Raw genomic sequence first — 26088 nt, forward strand, 5'->3', positions numbered from 1 at the left:
GGAAGCCCAGACCATGTCATATATATCGCTCAAGGAGGTTTCTTTTTGGATGATATGGATGGCATACATAACAGTGACCCTTTTCACATAACCCATTGCTGTGCCATTGGTTCCATACACCTATGAACCTATGCCTATCTATAATCATTAGTTACACGCTGGCATGGCTTGCCCCAGCTCTGAGAAGCATCACGTGTGTTCACATGTTTCCTAGTTTAAGATATACCTGCCAGAACTGAAAACTCGGATCCCTGTAGCGGACACCCAAGCCACTGAGCTATCTTACTTCAAAAACAAAAAAACAAAAAAACAGCAGTGGAAGGAGTCCGTTTTACTCTTTCGTTTTTTTTTTCTTTGCCTGGCCTACAAAAGTGTCCTTTTGTGTCACCTCCCCCCAAGCTTGCCCTCCCAACCCTGCCCACAGAAAAGAAGGGAGGTACAGTATGTCAGACTGCTCCAGAAGGGCACGTGCAGACATCAGCGGGCCAAACGCCATTAATTCCTCAACAACCTTGTCATGCCCTCTGGGTTTTACCGCTTGGTGGCCTCAGCTGGCGCAGGAAGGCCGAGGATGATCCCCCCGGAACAAAAGGTGGGCATTAGCATTTTTGCTGTTTACAAATGCCCTGGTAATGCAGCTCCGCGCGCCAGCTTAGGAGGGAGGCAGGGGACACCGGGCTGCCTGCTATTAATCTCTGCGCGAGCTGACTGGTTTTGTTCCAGGGGGACCTCTTCCGGACCCCCACCCCGTCACGTCACGCTCAGCTGGCCCACGCAAAAAAGCCTCCCTGTCGCCTTTCACTACCTTGCAACGAAAGGATGCAGGCTCGAGATTTAGTTTTGTTTTTAAATCTCGGTGATTTTTTTCTGTGAGATTTTTCTTCGCGCCGGATATTGAAGGCTGGAGGTTATTCCACTTTTGACACGGCGTTGTGGACGGTTATTCCATGTTACCGCCTGCACTGGCAAATTACTTGCTTTAAAGTGAACCCGACTTTGCTCCCCCAATGGGACTCGGAAATCCAGCTGGGTTTCCCGAATATCCGCAATGAATATGTGAGAGGCACATCATTCCCTGCTCTCTCTATTTAGGGCCAGATTTCGGATTGGCGAAAAAGGTGGACTGGATTATAAATGGAGTGGAGGGGGTGTACTAATATCCAAACAGGCATACAAGATCACCAGGTATGTGGCTAGTATCAGCCACCAATAGAAATTGAGATTCAACCTTCAATGTCTGGAAGAAAGGCCTTGGAGAGCCAGTTCCTGATGAGACAGTGAAGTTGTTACAAAATAGTATATTTTTTATTAAAGGCACACTGTATTCTGGAGCTCAGGTGCCTCCTCATTGGAAGCCAATGTAACTTTGATAAGAATCATAAACAGTCCGATTGGGCCCTGCATGGCTGTCATCTCGAGCTGCATCACTAGAGTCCCTTTCAGCCATTTTGAGTTTTATAAGTAAGATGACTTTGCATGCTGGGACTTGTAAGCCCATATTTAGAACATGAAATTCTAGAAAGCATAAACACTACAAAGCCCAGAATACTAAGAGTGTCTGGCTAAAAACATCGAGGAAGACCATGCTTACTAAGATGGGCAAACCACGGTCGGACAGCACACGCTGGTTTGTGGCCTTAGTATCATGCGACCAAAAGAATGCTAAGTGGGCCTTCACTCTTTAATGCCAACTCCCAAAAGGGCCCAGGACCAACAAGATACTGAAGACACTCATGTTAGACCATTTATTTTTGTTATCCTCTTTGTATGTATCCTACATGTGCGTATATGAGAAAAGTCACACTCTGTGGCCCGCTAACCATAGACACAATCAGAATCATGGGCCAACGGCCTGGGTTCGCCCTCGTCACCATTACCCTAATCACAATCTCTGCAGAGTACTAATAGCTAGGGGAATTCTGTAAGACTGATTTAATTGGTAAGGCCAACACTTTAAGACATTTCAATTGAGAAGTTTACATAGTAGACCCATGCTCGCCTTGCATCTCCAGCGAAGGCATCACTTAATACAAAGAAATAAGAAATGGAAAACTAAACATGAAAAAGGGAATCGTCTATTTTAGATCCGTCTCTGTCCTCAGAATCCTGCTGCCAAGAGGAAAACTCATAGCCTTTTGGTTGTAATCCCTGAGCTTCTATCTGGGGCTACAACCAAAAGACCCGGGGCTATAGCCCCCAAACCCCCCACCCCCCAGCAACACCTCTACTGCAATGTCTTGTATTATTACCCAGTTCAATGTTACTAATTTTGTGGTATCAGAAGGCTGAAGAGACAAGGCAGCCCTGCTAGAATTCACACTTGCGAAGTGCAGGCCTGCCGAATGCTAGAGGAAAGCACCTATTAGCATGTGAGTTAGCCAAAAGGCATTCTTCCAAACACCCAACAAAATACATATGAATGCTTTTGCCAGGAAACGTGAATTCATTAGAAAGTTAAAGGTGTTATCCCTCTATCTTGTTGTATTGTCTTTCGACAAAATAAAGTTGAGTGAAATATACATTTCCCTGAAAATGCATGTCAATGGAAATACGTTTGAACAATGCTTCATACAGAATTAAATTTACAAAAACGAAAGCTACCAAAAATATGAAAATTAAACATTTTAAAAAAGATAATAAACGAATCCAAAAGTGAACAATGAAAAAATAGCTAGGAGTAGAAAATATGGTAGAAAAAGGGTACACACAGCAATAAATACATTTTACATTTGTTCAGGGTGACGTAAAGTGAAGGAATAGATTGCAAGGTGTGAAAAGGCCGATATAGTAGGTATCCCCCACGATATAGTGGGTATCCCCCACTTTATAATAGAGTAGGGGGATAATTCACCGTGCCGGCACAGGCCTTTCAACTTGGCCGCCAAGTGTAGTCCACTGATCAGCTGTTCTGCCTTTCCAGACAATCACAGCGTTGATTGACTGGGCTTGGTTTGAAGAGCTCCAGCACCCCAGGAGCCGGCAGGCGATCACTGCCCTCTTCAAGGGCCGACCTGCTTAATTCGAAATTCACCACCGGAGCCCTTGTGTTTCACTTTACTTCATGGCTGCCTGGTTGGACTGCTGAGAGGCACCTGTATCCAAATCTCCTGTGTGGATGCTCATTCATCGGGTCGGTGTGGGCCTTTCAACATGGCCACCCGCGCGGTGCACCGATCCGCTGTTCAGGCTTTCCGGACACTCACAGCACGAATTGGCTGGGCCTGGTTTGAAGAGCGCCAGTCCCCGGGAGCCGGCAGGTGATCGCTGCCCCCCTCAAAGGCCGGCCTACTTAATTCGAAATACGCCACTGGAGCCCTCCTTTTTCACTTTACTTCAGGGCTGACTAGTTGGACCGCTAAGAGGCACCTGCATTCGAATCTCCTGCGTGGATGCTCGTTCATCGGGCTGCCGTGGGCCTTCCAACATGGCCGCCTGCATGGTCTTCTGATGAGCTGTTCCAGCTTTCTGGACACACACAGTGCTGATTGGCTGTGTCTGGTTTGAAGAGCTCCAGCCCCCCCCCCGGAGCTGGCAGGCGATCGCCAGCCCCCTCAAAGGGCCTACATCTAAGGGCCAGGCCCCACCTTGTATGGCCCTGTGCGAGCCCGGTAGGACCCAGTGATGCCTCGCTATGCCACTGAGCTGCTACTACTGGTAAGCACCCTACACCTTTGACGGGCCATTGTTGCTTCGGCTGCCCGCTACTCATCACCATCTATAAGGAGTCCACTGGCCCTGTCAGTAAAAGGCCACTGGCCATGTACTTTGCCTGCACTCCTGACTTGAATTGTGCACAGCGCTTCTCCTCACAAATAGGTGCCTCCATTGCGGTCCTCTGCCACGTGGCACTGAATATGATTGACTCCCCCCTCTCTCCCTATGGCGACAACCTGGGCCACGCTATCCTTCATCAGAAGACACACAGCCATGCTCTCTTCTAACTTACCTGCTTTGTCACTACCACTGCCACTGCCTTTACATGCCTGTACTCTATCTGCTGTCTATGAACCATTTTGCATGTCCAGCCAAGTGCTACCCCCTACATGTGGGCTTGTTTCTCAATTCTAGATGCCTTTCTTATGCACTGTCTTTCTGATGAGATGTATTCTCTGTCTCTAAATCATTATCAGAAGCCCTCTCTCACTTCCTGAACCATACACCTACATTCTGCTGCCTATCACCTGTACACTGACAGTTCTTCTGCTGCATTTCAGTATTTTGCCTAAAGTTGAATGTGCTTTTGAACTGTGTTCTTCTGTTGCCTTTTAGTGTTTTGCTTAGAGTCGTATCTAATTTTCTTCTGTGTACCGAATAGATTTTTGATTCTAGGCACTTTTTCGTCTGCTAGGCTATATGGGGAGTTTTGTCGTGCATTGTGCAACTTCTCCATATGCCCCTCTTTCCCTCACCTCAATGGCACTCTCCATCTCCCCCATCTATTCTAACTGCTACTCTATCACCTATCTCTACTCTCTTACGAAGTCTGCAAGAAAAAAGCTTCAAAAAGATCTCTTGGCATCTGATCCTGGCCTACATATTGCTGACACCTACGTCAGTGCTTCTTCCAAACAGATTATCACTGGTATCCTCTTCGCTGTCCCCTCTCCAGACCTTTGGGCCCCATCTGATCTCTACCTTCTGCCCTTTTTCCTCTTCACCCATTAATGGTGGCACTTGATGGGAAGTACCTGTGGCTCACTTTTCATCCTCTAGGTGCATAATTAATGCCTATCCCAATAGCACTGTCATGGCCCACGGTCCTCAACCCAATCTTTTCCTCTTCTTACCGTCCCCTGCCGGCTCTCATCAATGTCCTACCTTCTCCTGCCACTCCCCCTTCCTCTCTCTCTGTCCCTCGTTCACTAGCTCTGACTGACCTATCACCCCACTGTACCCCTCCTCAGAAAATCTTCAAAGGTGATAACCAGCTACACTAAGCCACTCAGACAGACTTTGATCTCAACATCCTCGCTCTCACCGAGACGTGGTTAAAAGTCCAGCTCTGCCACTGCTTTTGACTCCCTCCTCCCTGGTGACTACAAGATCCTCTCCAAAACTTGGCCCAACTGATCTGGTGGTGGAGTAGGCCTGATTCTCCCCGAGTGGGTCCCTACTTCCACCATACCCACTCAGCCTTATTCCTCCTTTGAAAGCCTTGTCTGCAAACTTGGTGTCTCTCTCCTACTCTCTCTCTCACCCATGCCACTATCTACAGGCCCAGCGGTCCGGTCTCACTCTTCCTCTCGGAATGGGTCGATTTCATCTCCTCTCTCCTGACTTCTAGCACTAAACTCCTTGTCTTTTGAGACTACAACATCCACCTTGATTCCACGGTCTCCACCTCCTCACTCTTCTGTGATCTCTCTACCTCTCTTTCCCTCACTATTCTCCCTTCCGGCCCTATCCACGCTGCCAGAGATATTCTTAATGCCTTCATCTCCTCTGATCTTCCAATCTCCAAACCTCTCACCACTCCTCTCTCCTGGTCTGACCACCCCCTCCTCTCTTCCCACCTGGGACTGATCTGCCCTCTGACTGAGCCACCCCCAGCACTGCCAGCCTCCTTTGCGGTCATCTGGCCGATAAAACAAGTGTCAGTCACAGCCTTTTCCTCCACCTTCTTCTCGCCTCCTACCCCCACTATTGACTCTCCAACTGACTCTGTCCTTGCCAATCTTCTCCTTGCTATCGCTAAAATTCTTCACATTCTTGCCAATGTCATGAGGATCTGCCTGAAACCTTCTTCTAAGTTTAACAGCTGGTTTGACTCTGATCTAGCCTCTCTGAAATGCAAGTGTAGAGTGGCTGAACGGAAGTGGCAGACCTCGGGCTAATCATCTGCAAACTGGCCTACAGCCTACTCCAAAGGCAATACCGTCTCTCTATCCACTCCAAGAAGAGGGTGCACTTCCAGGCTTGCATCTCTGGCCCACTAATAACACGACTGAACATTTCAAAATCTGCAAGAAACTAGCCAACCCATCTGCCATCTCTACCTCACCTCTCCCTTCTCAGGCCCTCTGCACTGCACTGGCCACCCATCTCACCTCCAAAACTCAGGCCATGTTCAACTCTCTCTCCTCTCCCCCCCTCCTCTACTCCGATGCCTGCCCACCTGCCTCCCTTGGCTTATCCTCCTCCCCCACTCACTCTCTCACAATGGATGAGGTCTCTAGAGGAATCCGCCCTATGAAGGTCTCATCCAAAGAGGTGTCTCTCTGTTCTTCCAGAACCATTAAGGACAATATCTCCACTCTTGCTCCGGCTCTAGCTGACTTCTGTAACCACTCCTTAGCCTTTGTCTCATTCCCTGTTTCTCTCAAGCACACCCCTCCTAAAAAAGCCTTCAGCCGAACACACCTGTCTGGCCAACTACCGCCCTATCTCTACTATCCCCTTTCCTGGGAAACTCCTGTAGAAGTTGGTCTCCCCCTAACTGACCCATCACACTGAACTCGCTGGTTGTCTTCATGACCATCAATCTGGTTTTCGGGCATCCATGGGCACGGAAACTGCTCTCCTGAACACCGTGAAAAACTGCTTGCAAATCTTGATTCCATCTCTCCTGCTGTTCCCATTCTCCTTGACGTCTCTTCTGCCTTTGACATGGTCAACCACTCTATCCTCATAAAATGGCTCCAAGATACCCTTGGCATCTCAGACCGGGCACTGGATTGGCTAACCTCTTTCCTCGCTGACCCTCCTTCCCAGGTGCACCTCGGTTTTTTCTCTTCTCTCACCACTCCCTCTACATGTGGTGTTCCCCAGGGCTCTATTTTCTCGCCTTGGCTTTTCAACATTTACCTTGCACCTCTCGCTCACCAGATCTCTGCCTTATCTACTCATTTCCAGTGTTATGCCGGTGACGCACAACTCTTCCTCAAGCTCCCCTCTCCCGCTTCCCCCTCCATCATTCCTGACTGCTTGTCTGCTCTTCAGTCCTGGTGTGCCTATAGAGATCTCTGTCTTAATGCCAGTAAGACAGAGATTCTTCCTATCAAGACACCTGCTCCTAGTTTCTCCTCAGCACTATGGCCACTCTCAATGGGGTCTGCCTCTTCTCCTTCCACTGAGACCAGAAACCTTGGGGTCATCTTCAACTCCTCTCTCTCCTTTACTCCTCACATTACAGACCTTGCCAAGAAGGCCCACTTTCATCTTCACCTGCTCAGAAGCATTCTACCATTCCTCAACTTCACCCAGAAGATCAGTGTCTCTAGAGCTCTGGTCCTCTCCAGGTTGGATTACTGCAACAACCTCTTCCTCAACCTCCCCCTTTCCTCCCTTCGCCACCTTCAACTGATCCAGAATAGGGCTGCAAGACTTATCCTTGGCCTCAAGCCTAAGGACCGTATCTCTCCAGCCTTAACATTTCTGCACTGGCTCCGGTGGTTGCAAGGATCAAATTCAAGACCCTCTGCACCATCCACAACACTTTCTGGGGCCTGTGACTACGCTCTCTGCAGCTTTCTCTCGCTAAATATTCTTCTTCAAGATCCCTTTGTTCTTTTAGCTCCAACTCTCTGGTGATCAAAAGTTTCTCCAAGCAGAGAGCCGGTGGCAGATCTCTCTCCTCAGCTGGCTCCCTCCTCTGGAACAACCTACTACCCTTTCTCCATCTTGAACCAGACCACCTCAACTTCCGCAAACAGATCAAGACCTTTCTTTTCTCCACCTCCTTAACTCTCTCTCTCCCTTGTGAATCCACCTCAATGCCGCTGAGACTGGCGACCTGGTCCCTCCTGCATCCAACAGGGGCCAGGACATCTTCCCAGTCAACACCAGCACCATCACTTGCACTGCCTGCAGGGCCCACACCTGACTGCTGGGTGATAGACATCCGCTACTTTTGATCATCCTTCTGCCCATGCACTTACCCGGTGCCTCCCCCACAGGCATCTCCTGCACTTCATCCGACCTCCCACCATGGGGGCCAAGAAGAACACTTCACCTCTTTTTTCTTAAATGTATTGAGGCTTTACAGCATATGGAACGGCCTCCACACAGTAATATATACTATTAATTAACCAAATGTGTATTTCCCAGAATTCCCGGATTAAGTGTACTCTCTTCCTGCTCTAGGCGGCTGTGCCTGCACCAGATGTTGACCAGAATCTTCGATGAAAGCAAAATCCAGGTAAGAAAGAGTTTCACTTGTGCAATATCTTTTATGTGAGATATTTTTAATCTTGAGAATTGTAAGGGATATCACTTTTTTTATCTCCAAATAATTTACATTTTTAGAAGGGCTATTTTGAGTACTTTATCTTACTCTATAGATGTCACTGATCCATCAGCATTGAGAAGATAATACATCTTCCCAAAGGGCCGGCAGGATAGCTCAGGGCAACACACTTGTCTTGGAAGCAAGACAGGGCAGAGCAACACAGGTTGCTGCTGGAATCCTGGTCCAGTGCTTAGAGACTGGTCTCCAGGATGGGGTGCGTTATAAAAGATCAATTAATTAATTCATCTTCTAGGGACGGGGTAAGCCACCTGAGGCTCTCCAAAAGTTTCCTCACCATTGAATGCACTAGCTAGGGCTGATGGGAATTTCAGGCACAACCAGCCAGAAAGCTACAGCTTGCCTAAACCTCTTTATGGCTTTACATGATTGTGGGATCTTACATGCCCACAGTAAGCACATATTTTTCCAGAATGTTAGTTCCAAGGGTTTCTTCAGAAATGCGTTCTTCCTGCATCTATGATACCGGATTCCAGGCAGTATGCTTAGGCTTCTACGTATCTGATGCAAATGTAAGTAGAAATCTTTCTGTCAGGGCAGGAGCAGCAAGGACAGAGCCGCGTGGGAAGCCAGTTTCACTGGCTCTGCTGAGATAGATCCAGACGAACCGCGTCAGAATCCTAGCGCAGATGTACCGGGCCCTTAGGGATGGGCCGGCAGGTAGGGGCGGCGTGATGTCAACAGGCGCCACCACCCAGCAGTGGAAGTAGTGGCCGGGGCCTGATGGGGTTTGGGGGGTGCGGTGAGGTCTGGTGGATTTAAAATGGGAGAGCAGATGATGCTGTCCATCTTTGTCTCCACCACGCCCCTTGCAGAATCTTCCGGATTACACTGTAGATACGTTTACCTTATTGCTTCGGAATTTCTGTGAAGTGGAAAACAGTAATGCAGTCTGAACATCATTGTTTGCCCCCGTTGGTGGTCCTGTGGATTAGGGCCATCTGGAGAAGATGCCAGGCAGGCACTCATGTGTTGGTTCTGAACTAGGGAGGGCCAGAGGGGCGGGCCAGTGGGATTGGGAGATGGTCAGTTCAGGAGGGTTCTCCATGTCTTCCGGGAATGCACTCCGGGTGTAGAGCGGTGCCCACAGACGTGCACACTCCCACCCCCAACTAGACTTGAATAGCTGTAATGTGTCGTGATCTTTGAAGCGTGTTGTGCATTGCACAGGGCCTGCCATTTTTGTTAGAATAGTGTGTCATCCGGGAATTTGTAAGGTGCATTTTGCAAAAAATGGGGCATTTTGTTTACCAAAAGGAATGGTATGTGCTCCCTACCGGCTGGCTCTGCCGCTTGAGCATTGGGTGTAAGCCCACTGCTAAGAAGGGAGCACACAAAATAAGTATTTGGAAGGTCATGTGATGGCTTTTTGTAGATTCTTGCACTGTTCACTGCCATATGAATTTACCAAGTCATGCCTCTAATTTCACGCGTCTTACATTGTAACATTCTGGAATACTAACAGTTGTTGTGTTACTAGCTTTCAAAGTAGCCCATTAACAAATGCTGCAAGAAAAAAACACACTTGCATGGTCTTTCCGCGTGCCCAAGAATAGGACTCATTGCGATATTTTGGAAGCCATTATGTCCTATGAATGTGCCTCAATGATTTAACACACAGGGGGCACTGATTACAGTCAGCCTTACACTCCTACATTAGCCCAGCGATTCTACTTTAGGGCCCCGCCACTGTAATGCTTCATCCCGCCACATGTGTTGGTTTTCATCCCCAGAAACTCACCCAGGTTTTTGATAACCTAGCTCCTCCCACCATCCATGCAGGACCACGTGGTACCCTCTAGCAACAAGCATGCACAGCTCAGGACCCCTGTATTGTGCTGTTTCCAGTGCTGGCTTTGTGAAGGATTTCCCTGGACTCAGGGAAAATTGTTTCCACGGTTTCCAAATCTGGAGAAACAAAAAGCCTGTGCCCTTCCTGAGCCGCCATAATACGCTTCACCTGCAGGGATCAGCTGTTTTCAACGCTCAGAGGCACTCCGAGCTCTAAAGAGCTCTGCTACGGCGTGTGTTTTTTTGTTTGTTTTGTGTTGAATCTAAGCACATGAAAGTGCATTTAAGGTTAGATGGCGGCAGACGCATCCGCTAGTGAATGATTGGGACTGGCTATTGTATGTTAAGGGGTGTGAATGGTATGTGATTGTAAGCGGCAGGGATGCACGGCACTTCATGCGGTGGGCTACAGTGACCACAATCAGCTGCGTTTTCTTCACTCTGTTTCTCTATCAGACGGAATGTTTCCATTCATCTGCATGCTGGTAAGTGTACGCGGGGAGGCAGTAAAGCTGCTACCATATTCGTGTTGCTCAAGTCTTGTGTCAGGTTGCTTTATTATGGCATTGGTGCACATTTCAAGCGTCTCTCTGATCCTTAACGGGATTTTAGACCTGTGTTCCTGTGCACACTTTGTACAAGCCGATCACTTAATCACCATATTTCCAGCCAATCATTCCACCCCCCCCCTGTCCCATGTAATCCCAGAGTCATTTTCTTCCATGCCCAACTTTGGTTGTGCCCCCGGGGTGATGGCGCAAGTGATGGAAAGGCTTCCGATGTCTTAGGAATGCAAGAGAACAACCCCACCAATGAGCATTCGTTTAGGCTCCATCTCTGTTTATCATACGTGGATACCCGCTGCAGTGTGAAATCTGGGCCCATTGGTATAGGACTCTTAATTCTAGACCTGGACAAAAAAGCAATCTCTCAGCCTACGGTACATATGTCTCACACCACTAGCGTGGACACAGGCTGCAGGCACGGCCAAGCATCCATGCACGATACAATACGGCTACAGCTAAGCACATCCGGCCTAGATTCACACCTAGCCGTCCAGACTGAAACACCTGACATACCTCAACACCTCTGCCTGCATACAGCGACCTCCACCCGAAAGGAACCCGGTATAGCTGGCCTCACATAGACTCTTCCAACAAGAGCAATCGATCTCCAACCCTCAACAGCACCCACCCAAGTGTCTGACCTCTCCTGGGCTGCTTAGTTGAGCCTTACCAGCCACACAAGTCTTAGAACGGCAACATGCACACATACATCTCCTAAACTAAACTCCCTAGAATTTCCAAACACATCAACTACGGTCACCGAGGGTGTTCCAACCAAGGAAAAAAGTGCATTGAGGACACACAAGTGGGAAAAAAGCGCTATATAAATAACCAAATATGCAAAATATATACACATTGCATTCCTCCCATAATTGGACTTAAAGAGATGGCACATTCATTTCTCCACCTTGCCAGTGGCCAGTGGTCTTTATGGGCTAATTCTCCTGTGAATGAAACCTAACTGCAGGATGAAGAGTGCAAACTGTTGATACTGGAGGGGTGGCTCGTTGCAGGTGTGTTGCTGGTGTGGATGCTTTGCGGCACTGCACGGTCTGCAAATCTCTCTAGAACAGAAATATGACACCTGCCAAATGTGAGTTTATCAACTCGAGCAATGGGTACCTAGAGAGGTCTTATGTCAGCGCCATGTGGACTCCTGAGGGCCACTTGCAGAAGTTGATTCTGGCCTTATGTCAAAGGTCCCAGGATCTGGATGCCATGATAATTGGCGCTGATATTGGTTCTAGGTGTGTTGCTTGGCATACAACGCAGGCCTGCAGCATCTGCTCAAATAAGTCACTGACACCTGGGGGTGACACTCTCCATGGAAGCATTGCTTTGGTTGTGGTCATGCTTTGGTGTCCTGCATGGGTGTGGCTAATGAAGTGGTTCTGTAGAAATAGCGGGGCCGTTTCAAAAGTTGTCTTGTGGTGCCGTGAGTGGTTGTCTAACACTACAGCATGCCTTGATGATGCCATTTCCTTCTGGTGTGCAATGCTGAATTCGGATTGGGGTTTTCCAGGTGATTTCTTGGCAGGCTTCTATTGGCAGCTGCAAACATTGATCATGAGGATCATCCCGGGCCCTATGTGTGAGTCTTGCGGCTTCCACGCTGTGCACTGTGTGAGGAAGTTGATCTGTTCCTCCGTTGAGGAAATGTCCCCATATTTGTATGCTTATAGTTTGCAGGGGTGGTGCAAGAAGTAGGCTGCAGGGATTGTGGGACACTTCCAATACTCTTAACTAAGGGTCTGCAATCTGCATGCTGTGGCACTTCATATGTTTTGGACTACCAATTCCATGATGGCCTGGGCTGATCTGGAGAACCAGAGGTTGCAGAACCCTGCTCTACAATGTAAGTTTGATAATGTGGCTGTAGCATATCCCTTTTTGTTTGTTGCTGTTGGCTTTGAAAAGGCAAGTACTGTATAGAAATATTAAACGTTTGTGGTCTGTGACTACTGTGAATGGGTGTCCTTTGACGTGCAGTCAGAAGTAGTGCAAATTCTTAAGATGGAGAGAATCCCTCTCTCTCGGTCTGGGTGTGGCATTGTTCCATAGGGGGCAGGCGTAGCTGGTTTAGGAGACAATTGGCACAACATGCAAAGTTTGTGCCCCTAGTTCAACTGGGCTGGTATCAACCAAAATGTCTGGGCTTGCCTGGAGGTTGATGTGCGCCAGGGTCGTATATTCTATTAGTAACCGGCGAGGGACAATCAGATTGTTACACGCAATCTGATTGGCCCTCACCAGGGCTTTACCCTACACAGAATCCCTCGAAGCTTAAACTGAGCACAGATACTGAGGAGCAGGGATTTTATCCTTTAAAGGAATTGAAAGCAGCAGCGGGGTGTGTTAATCCGACATATGAGCCCCACCCTTAGAACAGTGAGGACAATGCAGAAGAGAGCAAAAATAGAGTATGCAAATATATATCAACACGCAATGAAAGTAAACAGCATGATGAGAGAAAGGGCAGACAGATGGAGATAGAGCAAGAAGCAAGGAGACAAAAGGAAGTGAAAGACAAGACTAAGGGAGTAATGATAGTACAGAATGAATGGATGGGAGGAAAGATATTATTCAAGCTAGATGATAAGGGCAGTGATGGGGTTTGAGAAAGAGAAGAGCGGTAAAAGAAAGAAAGAGAGCACGAGTGAGCATACAATGAAGACAAATAAAAAGAGAGGAAGTGAAAGGATGAACGAAGAAGGTACGAGGCAAGAAAAGAAAAGGGGAGACTAGAAGAAAAGAAAGAGGAGATAGAAATACAAAGATTGAAAGTACATATGTTGCAAAGAAGGCAAGAGGAAGAAGAGTTGAGCGAGATGAGAAGGGAAGAAGAGATGAACAGAAGTAGGGGACTAAAGGATGACAAGATAGATTATCTATTTAATAGAAGCATAGTGCCGATCGAAGCACAAGAACGGTCTGAGGAAGAAAGAGGGCCAAAACAGCCCCATAGGGAGCTGCAGGGGATACCGAGAATACAAACATGGGCTGACGAATATGAAGCTGAAGATATAGGGAAGAGGATTGGGGATTTATATAGGCAAACTCATAACTGTACTATCCTTGCCAGGACTTTGGTCATGTCCAAACTGGATTACTGCAATGCACTGTACCAAGGCACTAATCAAGGCAACTTAGACAAACTCCAGGTCATACAAAACAACGCCATCAGAGCAGCCCTTAATATCCAGAGATCAGCCCACATCTCGGAAACCAGGAAGAACCTTCATTGGGTGTCAGTCACCCAAAGGATCTCTCTAAAATCGCTTGCCCTGACCTACAAATGCATGAATAACCTGGCCCCCACCCACCTCTCCTCACGGTTCACGCAGTATACCCCATCTCGATCTCTAAGATCTACCCCAGAGCCTAATGATCCCTAGATACAAGCTCCAAACAGCCGGTGGATCCAGCTTCCCAGTTTTGGCAGCCAAATTGTGGAACTCTGTCCCCCCTACCATCAGAAACCTTCCTTCTCTGAATCTTTTCAAACACAAAGCCAAACATTGGCTAGTCACATCTGATGACCAAGCTGCACTCTGAATACTTGATTACATATGTATCTCTGTACAAACTACCAATGTGTTTGATTACTATGTCAATTTAAATGTAACCTGAAATGTCGTAATATTATGTAACCACTGTTGCTAAGATATGCGCCCGGTAGCCTCCGGGCCTGGTTTGCGCTATACAAATAAAACAAATACAAATACAAATGAAGGATAAGGATGGGTGTAAGACCAAAGAGAATGTCGAAGGATCTTTATCGAGGGAAACAGGAGGTAGGTCAGAGGACGACATAACAGATGAGCATAGAATGCTGTCTTTAAGTAGACTAGATCTTGATGATTTGGAAAGGGATGAAAGCCATACAAGCTGGGACATAATGATGTCAGACAAAGAAAGGGAAGAAAACGAGAAAGTGTGAGGAGTTAGCGCAGGTAGTTTTCCAAAAGATTCAAATATAGAAATAGGGGTAAAATGGCCAACCTAGAGGATCCTAAAGAAAAAACACCAGAACCGACACCATAAACTGAGCGACCAGAAGCACGATTGCACAGTGCAGGGAATGTATCCCCACCTTAAGTAAGCAGATTAAGGTCACTACCAGGACAGAGACAAATGGGCGAGACTAGACCCACCTGGAAAACATGAAGCGTAGGTGGGTATGATTATGGATCAGGGTTTTCACAATTCCCATTAGAGAAAGGGGGAGGACGACTAAAAGGTAATCCTTGCCCACAAATGGATAAGGATAATTTGAAATGTAAATTGCATAGTTTTGATTTCATCGGTAGAGAAATGGATTGATGATTTGGATAGAATGACATCAGGAATGACATTAGCAATAAGTGACATAAAAGGCCTGCTTGCAGCCATTCTGAGGGAGAGGGCTGACAACCTTTCGAAACGAGAAGGGTATATGGGTGTGACTGCACAAAAAACGACACATGATGGAGCACCATTTAATAATTGCAGAGCAGATGTATGGCGGGCGCTCAGAGTACAATATCCTGATACATCAGATAAGGGTGCAATTATGACAAGGAAGATGGTCAATGAAGAAGATCCTGTTGCTTTTATTCAAGATATTCAAGAGAGATGGTGTCTTGAGATGAGAGAACCATGGGACAAAACAGTGGCATTATTTTACAGCATTTTTTGCCAGGGACTGCCCGAGCCAGTGCACAGGCAGATGAAGAAACGGGCAGGGATGGAGGCAAAGACATGGCCAGAAATATAATTGACTATCGTGCATCATTGACGATTGTTATAGGAAAAGAACAAGAAGAAAGCTGAGAGAAGAAATCAGGAGGAAGTGAAGTTAGTTCTTAAATAATTGTTAAAATTAGCCATAGAAGGAGCGGTATTGAGGAGTAGGGAATGTGTGGTGACACAAGAAATGTGACCAGCACAGCAAAGTAATGTAGTATACCCTATGAATCAGAGTGGGTAAAATATTTGGCCAAGAGGAAGAGGGAATGGACCTAGATGAGGAGGATGATGTGGATTTCAGAACCCTCAGGGAGGAGGAGGATTTTAATGGTGGACAGCCGCAACAATGTTGGACTTGTGGAAGGATAGTACACATAGCCAGAACATGCAGAAGCAGATGAGGTATGCAGCAAAATCGGCAAGCTCCAAGAGAGGGGATGGGCTATGTTCCACAATATAATACAGAACCACAGGAGTATTATGCCCAAGATCACACGCAGAATCAGACACATGCACTGCAAGTGCAGCAATCTCCATTTCAAATGCAATCATTCCACAATAGGACAGTGCACATAGCGACCTGATGAGCACAGTACTATCAGTGACACCGGACCCCCAAGATGAATCAAGGGTCAAGGTAACAATTGGAGGCAAGACATTTTTGTTCCTTGTAGACACTGGAGCAACTTGTTCCTGTGTCCATGAGGGAAAATATCCAATGTCAGGCATTGTCATGAATGTGCAGGGATTCTCTGGGGTGATTATCTTAGTTCCTTTTACAGACAAATTACCAATCTCTATAGGGAAACACAACATGTCGTTGCCATTATTATATTCTCGGCAGGCACCAGTTAACATATTAGGACATGACTTAATGCCAAAACTTAACATGCAATATCTTTTACTGATAAAGGAATACAGTGCTCCACTCCAGGGATATATTATATGAATGTGAAAGACTTTGTATTAGCCTTTACAGCCCAGAAGGCACGGCAAGGAGTCCCTTTAGATCCAGAGGTATTCTTGTATGGAGTGACTGTTTTATTATTGTGGTTACCCAAGCTAGTAGGTAACATATTTAGAATACCTGAAAAGTGTTTGGTTAGACCAGAGATACCTATGGATACCTATGGATGATGAAGAAGGACAGGTTATCCCCTTAGAGCTAGAAGCAGCAGTGGTCAGAGATGAAAGGGTGGTTGTCCATGGAAAAGATGATGAGGGGAGAGGATGTAGAGCAGTGATAGCCCTCAGTGAAGGCTATAGATGGACAGACTTGACAGACGAAGAACTTTTTTTAGGGATGGTTATACAGATGATGTATTAGAAGACTTAGAAAAAGTGCCAAATATCTTATGGACTATCAGTCCATATGACGCAGGCATATTGAAAGGAGTAGGAGCCGTTAAATTCAAACATAAACCAGGAGCAATTTTGCCACAAGCAAAACAATATCCCATGTCCAGGGAAGAGGTTGAAAGTTATATACGAGACCATTTCTGCTGAGTCCTCATGTAACATGGCTGTGTACCCAGTGCAGAAATCAACTGCGGGGTCGTGGAGATTTATTCAGGATCTCCGCCCACTAAACAATATTGTTGAAGCATAGTTTCCTTCAGTTCCAAATCCCACTACAATATTATGTAATCTCACATCAAAGGCCAAATATTTTACAGTTATTGATTTATAAAACTCATTCTTCTCAATTCCCCTCCATAAAGACTCACAAGTCTTGACTTAATTTTCAAATAAAAATATCCGCCTGGAACATACTCATTTGCCCCAAGCGTACTGTGGGTCTCCCTCGATCTTTAACAGGGTCATTCAGATGGATTTGGGTAATGTTCAGCTCGAAAGTGCAATCATACAGTATGTGGATTATATTTTAGTGTGCAGTGAGACAGAAGAACAATGAGTGCTTGAAACGGTCATAATGCAAGGAAAAGTCAGAGTACAAGGAACGGATGAAGTACATGGAACTATTGGAGTGGGCGCGATCTCAAGCACCTACAGTAAACCACCATTTTCACATCTCCACGCTTACTCTCTTCTTTACATCACCACTCAAATAGAACACAGCGATATTATGACACCATTCGGTATAGCTGTTCTCATACCAACATCTGCCTCAAACTCTAAACACTGCTGGCTACACCCCCCCCCCCCCAGCCAGGCGTTCTCCTCAGGCCCAACGCAGCTACAATTGGTCTGGATAAATCCTGCCAGAACAAACACATACTATTGACCTCTCAACCACCACACCTACCATTAAGAAGCAGCTATTTCACAAATGCCACACCAGCTGCACACATATCCTGTGCTCACACACATCTTTGACTCTCTCGAATCTCTCTACTGACTTGAACTTCGGTTCCCATGGGCGTTCAACCTTCCAGCACCTTCAGACCATACCAGTGGTACATAAGGCGCTATATAAATGCAAAGTAACATAACATAACAGAAGACTTAGTTCAACTCATGACGATACTAGCAGAGAAATGATACAATGTAGACAAGGAAAAGCTACAATATTGTCAGGAAGATGTCCTGTAAATAGAACAGTTCATTTCTCAAGAAGGGAGAAAAGTGACACCTGAAAGAGCAGAAGCAATTATGAAGACTTCAGATCCGAAAACAGTGAGGGAAATGCAACAGTTTGCAGTCTTATGTAACTATTGCAGGGCCTGGGTTTTCGATTACAGCACATATATTCAACCACTTTAAAAGGACTTAAGAAAGCAAAGGTAAAAAAAAGTAAGATAACTTGGACAGATGGAATGACTGAAGGATTTGAGGAATTAAAAAAGGCGATCAGTACAGCCCCTGTGTTAGGAATTCCAGATTATCCTAAACATTTTTCATTTATTTTCCCATTCAAATGGATAAGTCATGACAGCATCCTTACACAGAAAACTACATTAAGACATGGACGTACACCATTGGCTTATTACAGTGGGATTTTTGATCCAGTTATGAAAGAGCATTACACTTGTGAACAAGAATTAACTGCTGCTGCATTTGTCATCAAACAAGCTTCACATATTACAATAGGTTGTTCATTAACATTATTTGTTGAACATGCATTATGTGCTATTTTAGAAAAACATAAAAGTATATTGACCACACATTTTCGCAAACCCTGCGATCAAAATTGTTAGATGAATAGTGAACCCAGCAACATTCATAGCAGAACCAGTAGGGAGAATGATTACGTACATGACTGGACAAAATATACTAACTTTTATGATGACATGCCACATGTCATAGAAAATGCTCTCGGAGGAGGGAAATTCTCTTTATTGATGGGTCTTCAAAATTGATCAAACAGTTGGCAAAAGGCATACTGAATCAGTGGTAGTAAAGCTGAACCCTGACAGTGACTTTGTCACAAACACAGGATCACCTTTGCATTGCTCAGCACAGGCTCCAGAATTAGTGGCGCATATCGCCACGCTTCAAAGATATGATGATGAGGAAGTGACAGTGTACTCTGACTCCGCCTATGTGACATCAACTATACACACAAGTTTGTCACACTGGAAAAGGAGGGGCTTCCTCTGCGCAGATGGCACTCCAGTGCCACTTGCAACCCTATTGGATACATTAATCGCAGTCATAAAAAGCACAGTGTATACTAGAAGAATAGCCATGATTTCTCACGGAAACAAAGCCACAGATATAGAAGCCAAAAAGGCAGCATAATTCCCAAATATTTCTGATTTCAAACTATGAAGTGTTAAACAAATGGCAGGACGATGTATGTTAGTAAAGGAGGGCTTTAACATGCTGTCTGTTGTTCAGTAAATTGAAATACAAAGTCGTGCCTCACAAGAGGAGCAAGACTTATGGAGAAAACAGGGGTGTTTTTTATCCTCACTGAGGCAATTTGAAGGCAGGATAGCACTGGAAAGCCATTTAAGCAGCTAGCATTATTGAGGGTAACACTGGTGCAGCTTCACTACCGCACACATAAGGCTCAAGAGAGTCTTGCTGCTACGGTTGCAGAAGATTGGTTTTCACCAAATTTGTTAGAACTTGTGGCACAGTTTATTGTGAATTGCACTGTGTGCCAGAAATGTACTGCAAGGCACACTTTGCGAACAGTGAGAGGAGCAATCCCTAGACCCAATGGCACATTTCAGCACCAACATATAGATTATGTAGATTATGTAGATAAGCTGCAACATGTAACGGCGTTTGGTATATGCTGGTTGTGGTATGTACCTTTTCCAGATGGACCAAGGCAGGCCCATGTACGCACTCGATGCCTCATGCGCTGCCAAGTTTCTTCTGCATGAGGTTTTTCCAAGATGGGGTACGTGCAAGGTCTTGCTGTTTGACAATGTACCACATTTTATAAATTATTTATTTGAACAGGTCTCTCTTTTATTAGTGATAAAATACAAGTTCTCTTCAGCGTAACACCCACAGGTGATTGATATTTGTGAACGTTTGAATGGACTCCTTAAAGAGAGAATAGCTAAGATTAAAATCAATTTAAAGAAGGGGTGGTTACACTGCCTAGCCCTTGCGTTATATGCGCTGTGAAATCAGCCTGCTCAGATCACCACTTAACTCCTCATGAATTGGTGACTGGATGACGAATGAGAACACCTCTTCCTCCTCCAACTAGGTTAGAAACCGAAGCCCACAGTGTAGCAAACATATTAGGTGATGAGATGCATGATTATTTGGCAACTATGACTGCTAGTGTCTCTTTTATTTCTCAACAGAACAAGAACCGGAGGGAGGGGTCAAAGAGGATTGAAGAAGAAATACAGAGAACTGATCCAGATAGCCTCTTTAAACAACATATTTTATAACCAGGGGACCAGGTGCTGGTGCGTAAAGTAGTCTGCACCTGGAATAAACCCTGTTTCGAGGAGCTTTATGAGGTGGAAGAAGTTACCCCCACAGCTGTTAAGCTACAATGAAGGCGAGCCTGGCTGCATCTGCACAATATCAAACCATACAAGGGAGAAGCTTCAACCCCTCCTTCATCTACTCACAGTGAAGCAAGTGTCGGGGTGATTATCCCAGGGCCGGCAGAGCCGTCTGCGGACCTCCGGGCTGGGAGGCCCCTACTCCTCCATGTTTCCCAAAAGGAGTATGAGACACACACAAGGAGCAAGGTGGTTCTGCTTTTTATTATAACAACGGCAGGGATGGGTCTCGGATCGTACGCGTCCATCCAGACTCTCACTCTTAGTGGGGCTCGCAGGCCCTTTTTACAGCAGTATGATGCGCTATCTGCGACACTTGGGAAAGTTAGCAAAAAACCTATTGCCACTCTGGATTGGTTCCCCGAGTGGTAGGGTTAAATAGAGGGTACATATGGAGAAGGATGTTAGTGGTTAAGGATGAGTCAGGTGGTATACTTGGGCTGTCCCTACTATTAGATACTTGAAAATTGCTACAAGGGGAACCCTGGTGATTGGCTAATACTACTGACTTCAGTGATGAGCCCCCCTGTGTTCTGATTGGTTCTCCCGCGAGCCCCCAAGCCTGGGACCATCGCCGTTCCCAGCTTGCGGTGTACCTGTCATTAGCAACAATGTGCAACTATGTATTTGTGCAGGCAACGTACAGGTCTGCTTATAGACTTGTGAGCGGGTCGTTCCCATCGCCGTAGTTCTCCATCTTGCCGCTTCATTGTTGCAACCTGTGTCCCAGACGTGGGACCCAGGCGACTTTCTGTCTCATGGGTCTGGCACCTTGTCAGATCGGCTTGGTCACATGTGGAGAGACCATAGCTGGAGCAGAATTCTGCACATTAGATTTGTATTTCTTTTCTGTGGGCTTGGCTTTTTTTACAGGTATAACCTTGGCGCTGGGCTGGTAGCATGCGAATTGCAACATCGTGGCCCTGGCTGTGAGCTCTCGCTGGGGCTCGTTCTGCATGATCAGCACTTGTACTCTTGCTCTGAGAGGATTTTCATGGCGAGACTCCTGCTTGTGGCTACTCGGGCCTAGTTCATGGGTGGTGGTATATAATCCATTGTATGGATATCGTGGGTTGACAGGGCGTCACAAGCAGTGTTAGGCATACATGATGGTGTCGTCACAGGGCAAGTGGTGGGAGAAGCGCCAGCAAGCGTATACACGAGCTCTTCAGGCATCTTGCGTTTCTGCATTACTATTAAAAAGGCCTATGTGAAAATAAAAACGATGCACGTCAGTGGGTGTGTCAGTCACCTACGTCATAGCACTGAGTATGTTCTTTGTGTAGGTTGGTGTGTGAGTGACCAGTGTGCATGGTGGCACGTGTGTTCTTGGCAGTTGGCTAGGTCGTTATGGCATCTCTAACGTTGTTGATTCTTGTGGCTGTTGTCTTAGTCGAGCTCATCCATGCCACAGGTGTCGGATTGAGTCGGACAGGCTGGTGGGCATACCCTTATGTTCCTGAACCAGGGTATTTTGTCATCTGGTAGATAGACAAACTCGTCCCATGGGGGGTTCCTGGGCCGTGATCCTCTAGGCCATGGTCTTGATGAGATTGGGGGGAGCTTGTTTTCCCATTCTCCCACTTCAGTCCCCCCTCTTGTCCACTTGTCAACCACAAACATATCTTTTTCTTTATCTCCTCTTACTCTCCACACTTTAGTTATTCCAGCCAAGTGTTCATAGTGGTTGACATGATCTTCGAACGACCAGTACATATGAACACAGCTGCCGCCTGGTTTGCAGTATACCCATCTTCTGACATAGCTCCTCGGGTTTCTTGGGTTCTCCACTTTCACAGATGGCGGATCCAAGTGGTTGTTAAGGATCTGTTTACGCAACCTCTCTCTTTCCTTTATTATCATGTCGGTGTGCTGGTCATGATCAGTTGGCATCAAGGGGTGCATGCCAACCATTTCTATCATTTCGTCTGTAGTGTGTGCTTTTCTGGCCTTCTAGAACTTTATTACAATCAATACAGCTGCAGCTAATATTATGCATCCAACTATAATCTTCAGTCCATCTGACAGCCATGATGGCATCCATGACCATATGAATGAAAACCAACTGGTATCCTTCTTTACCCCTTTACTTTCTTCCATCATTTTGGAGTGCATCTGGGCCAGTTGCGATACTGCTTCAGTAAGTGTCCCATTATCTGTGTCGTTAGCAGGGGCAAATGTGCAGCATGATTGTCCAATTTCCACACAAACTCCTCCTTCCATGGCCGTGAGAAGATCCAGCACATATCTGTTTTGTAGTGCTACCATTCTCACAGCTCGTAGCTCTTCATTTATGGCATTGAATCCATTTACTGTCGAATGAATTGTCATCATCAGTTCCCACCGGGTGATCTGAAGCTATTTTGCATTTGCATATGCTTGTAGTCCTGGGTGTATTATTGATGAGAAGAACATTGCAGCCCTGCTAAATAATCTGTGTTCTGGTGGGATGGAGGTGAGTGCTGTTTCCGATCTTCCCAACAGGTCAACCTGTCAGGGGTTCTCCTTGTCTTTTCATTCTTGGTAAAATTCTATTGTTGTTATTTTTGTCTCCTTCTTGTGATTGTATAGACCTTTTCCTCCTCTTGTTCCCTTCGTCCATCTTGGGGAAATTGGCCATGTTAACATGTTTTTGAGGCACAACCAGTGATGGTACGTTGATGTGTACCATGGTACATATTCCATTCCATAATGGAGGCAAGGTGTGGTATGCCTTATCACCGCAGGCCCAATAGTGGTCCATTATAACTGCCGTTCCAGCACCCCCCTCAGGTAGTTCCACTACGCTTCCACAGTTGGTGTTGTATCCCACATCCACATCTGCTTTGTGTCGGTAGCATAGTTTGGGTGCAGTCAGTGGTAGTATGCTTATTGGGTCTTCATCTTCCTCCATCCACGTCAGCATGGGTACATATTTACCCCACGTCATCCAACATCTGTCGTTGTGCTCCTGTATGGTGTTAATATTTTCTCTTGTTATCATGTTGCTCCCAACCACTCCTATTTCCCATTCATTGTTCATATATATTTTCCCAGTTATTGTTATCAGCAGTCTTTCCCAGCATCCTTGTACACCAGGAACTTCAGTGGCGTACCAATCCCACGGTAGGTATTCAAGCCTTACTTTCTTCGTTTCTCCTTTTTCTGGGCCATCCGTCATGTATCTGAATGCTTCAGCATGTAAGCTGCTTTTATGGTAGTTCAAATATGTCTTGAGGAAATTATTTTCGTATGGGTATGTGTCCCTTGTTTTCCACTGAAGTCTCACCACCGTCCCTTAGAATTGTCCCCTCATTTGGAATAGTGCCAGATATATTATACATTGTACTGTTTTTACCTGTATTTCAGTGGCAACAAATGTTCTTGATGCGCTCATAGTGTATGGGATCAATGAGCACACATAGCAGTTGTCCTCAGTTGTCTGCTTACCAATTTGGGTCATGTGCTAGTACCACATGTTGTTTGAGACGTGTGCTGAATCTGTTATGTAATTATTGATCCCTTTATTGTCTGAATATGTGCTGCGTTTAACTTTGCTTCCCTTACCTTTAGGGTTGCTAGTACCACCTGATATCATACCTGTTGCAGCCGTGGGAGGGGGTAGGTTAGTTTTGGATGCAGCCATAATATTGGAAGCATAGATTTTCTGCCATACAGAGGCAGCCAATAGACCAGTGATCACCAACACTCCTATCAATTTCATTACAAGAGCTAATCTCACTGGCATGTTTGCTCTTACCTTGCTGCAGTCCGGCAGCTTATTCTTGCGTCGTTAAAGGTGCCCGCCTGAAAATCCTGAATGTGCTCATTATTATTGTTAGTATTTGTTAGTTAAGCTCTCCCTATCAAGTAATCGTTGAATGCCCAGGCGAAGAGTTGTTCCCACGCTAATCTTAGTGACCTATCTCTTAGAGTCGGCAAGTGCTCGTGAAGATGGGGAAATGATTGTTCTATGGCCAAAACAAATGCGGGGTAATATACGCGTACCCTCCTCCTTTTCAGGTACTTTGGCATCCTTATATGATATACAAATTGGTGTGATAGGGCCTCAGGGGTGTTATCATCTGTGGGCAGCATCTACTCCTGGGCAGTGCACACCGTTAGTTACTTCACTTTCTAAACAATACAATGATATGCGGTACCTGCATGTGCGAGAGAAAATAAAAGAAAAACATACAAGTGTTTTATATGTGTGTGTGTAACATCCAAGTTTGTTGTACAATGTCCTTCATTCGGTGGTGGCCTAGGCGGGGCTGGGTTGGGCAGAATTTTGTTTACTTTGTGATCTCGTGACCATGGGGTGGACTATGGGCAAGTGTCCAAAGTCTATGGCAGTGTTTGTGACTGAGGAGTGGTCAGGGGCAGTGACACAATTGTCTTTGGCGGCGGTTGCTGTATCCTTGTCTGTAGCCGAAGTTGTTGATGTTGCCTGTCTTGTGATGGCCCTGTCGTCAACGCTAGGGTGGGTCTGATGTTTGTAGGGATTCACGTCGTCTAGGTGATTCCAGGCGCGCATATCATGCAGCTTAATTGTTCTGGGAGCCACTGCTTCTACCAAGTGGGGCCCGGTGAAGCGCGGGCTGTTCCACTTTCTATTGAAGTTGCGGAGGAGCAGGTGGTCTCCCACCGCAACAGTGCATAGTCCTTCTTTTCCTTGCTCCTCTTTGGTGTCTTCTTGTCGAGAGCTCTTCGACCGCCCCGCGTGCACTCGAGCTGTTGAGATACAAAGGCGACACTAGTAATCAAGGAAGACACATATTGATACATTTCGTCACCAAAAACATTTGCAGTGTTATCATGGTCAGTAAAGGCTCTCGATGTTGGCGTTAAAGGAAGGCACATTTGACGTCCTGTCACCACCTCGTGGGGAGTGAGGTTGTGATCAGATCCTGGCCTATTCCTCAGCTCAAATAGAGCCAGCGGAAGGCAGCACAACCAGCTCTTTTTAGTTGTCTGCTGAATTTTTACAATTTCCTCTTTTAATAGGCCATTCAGGCCTTCACATATACCTTTGGCCTCCGGATGGTATGAACATGCAAATTTATGTTTGATACCCAGCAAAGATGTGATGTGCTCAAACATTTCATTTGCAAAGTGTGGGCCGTGTTCGACCGCAGCACTTCGCAAACACCCCACCTGGGGAAGACCTCTCTCAATAGAAATTTAGCTGCTCTGAATGCATCCGCCTGTGAGCAGGGTCCGGCCTCGATCCACCTGGAAAATGGACATACCACTACAATCATGTACCTATGTCCTTGACATACATTGATCATATCAACGTAGTCAATATGAAGGTGTAGGAAGGGTCCTTCTGGCCAGAGTACAGTACCTTTTATCACTTGCAGCGTGTGACCGGCCGTAAACTGTTGGCATGTGAGGCATTTGCTGATGAAATTAGTGACATGAGAATTTAACTCGGGGCAGAACCAAGCTTCCCTAATTTGTGCTGCAATCACTTCCTTTCCTGTATGTGCTGGATGATGAAGCTGGGCCAGGGCGGTGTTCAACAGTGCCAATGGCATGACCACCTTTCCAGTATTATATTGACGCCACAGTGCGTCTGTTGGAGACATCATACATCCTCTCTTTACCCACAGTTCTTTTTCTGCCATTGGTGGAGCTGCCTGCAACTCCATTATCTGTGTTGCAGGGAGATGAGTGTACCCATCCTTCATCAACATCTGTCTTGCCATTGACCTCCCCCTCCCTCTCTCTGATTCTGGGGGGTCCACATTTCGCCAAAATATGCAGCATGCTTGGCATGTGCGTCTGCTGTTTCATTACCTTTCGAGATAGGGTCATCTCCATGAGTGTG

This window comes from Ambystoma mexicanum, chromosome 9 (genome assembly GCF_040938575.1).
Source record: "Ambystoma mexicanum isolate Mex_15411 chromosome 9, UKY_AmexF1_1, whole genome shotgun sequence".
Lineage (NCBI taxonomy): Eukaryota > Metazoa > Chordata > Amphibia > Caudata > Ambystomatidae > Ambystoma > Ambystoma mexicanum.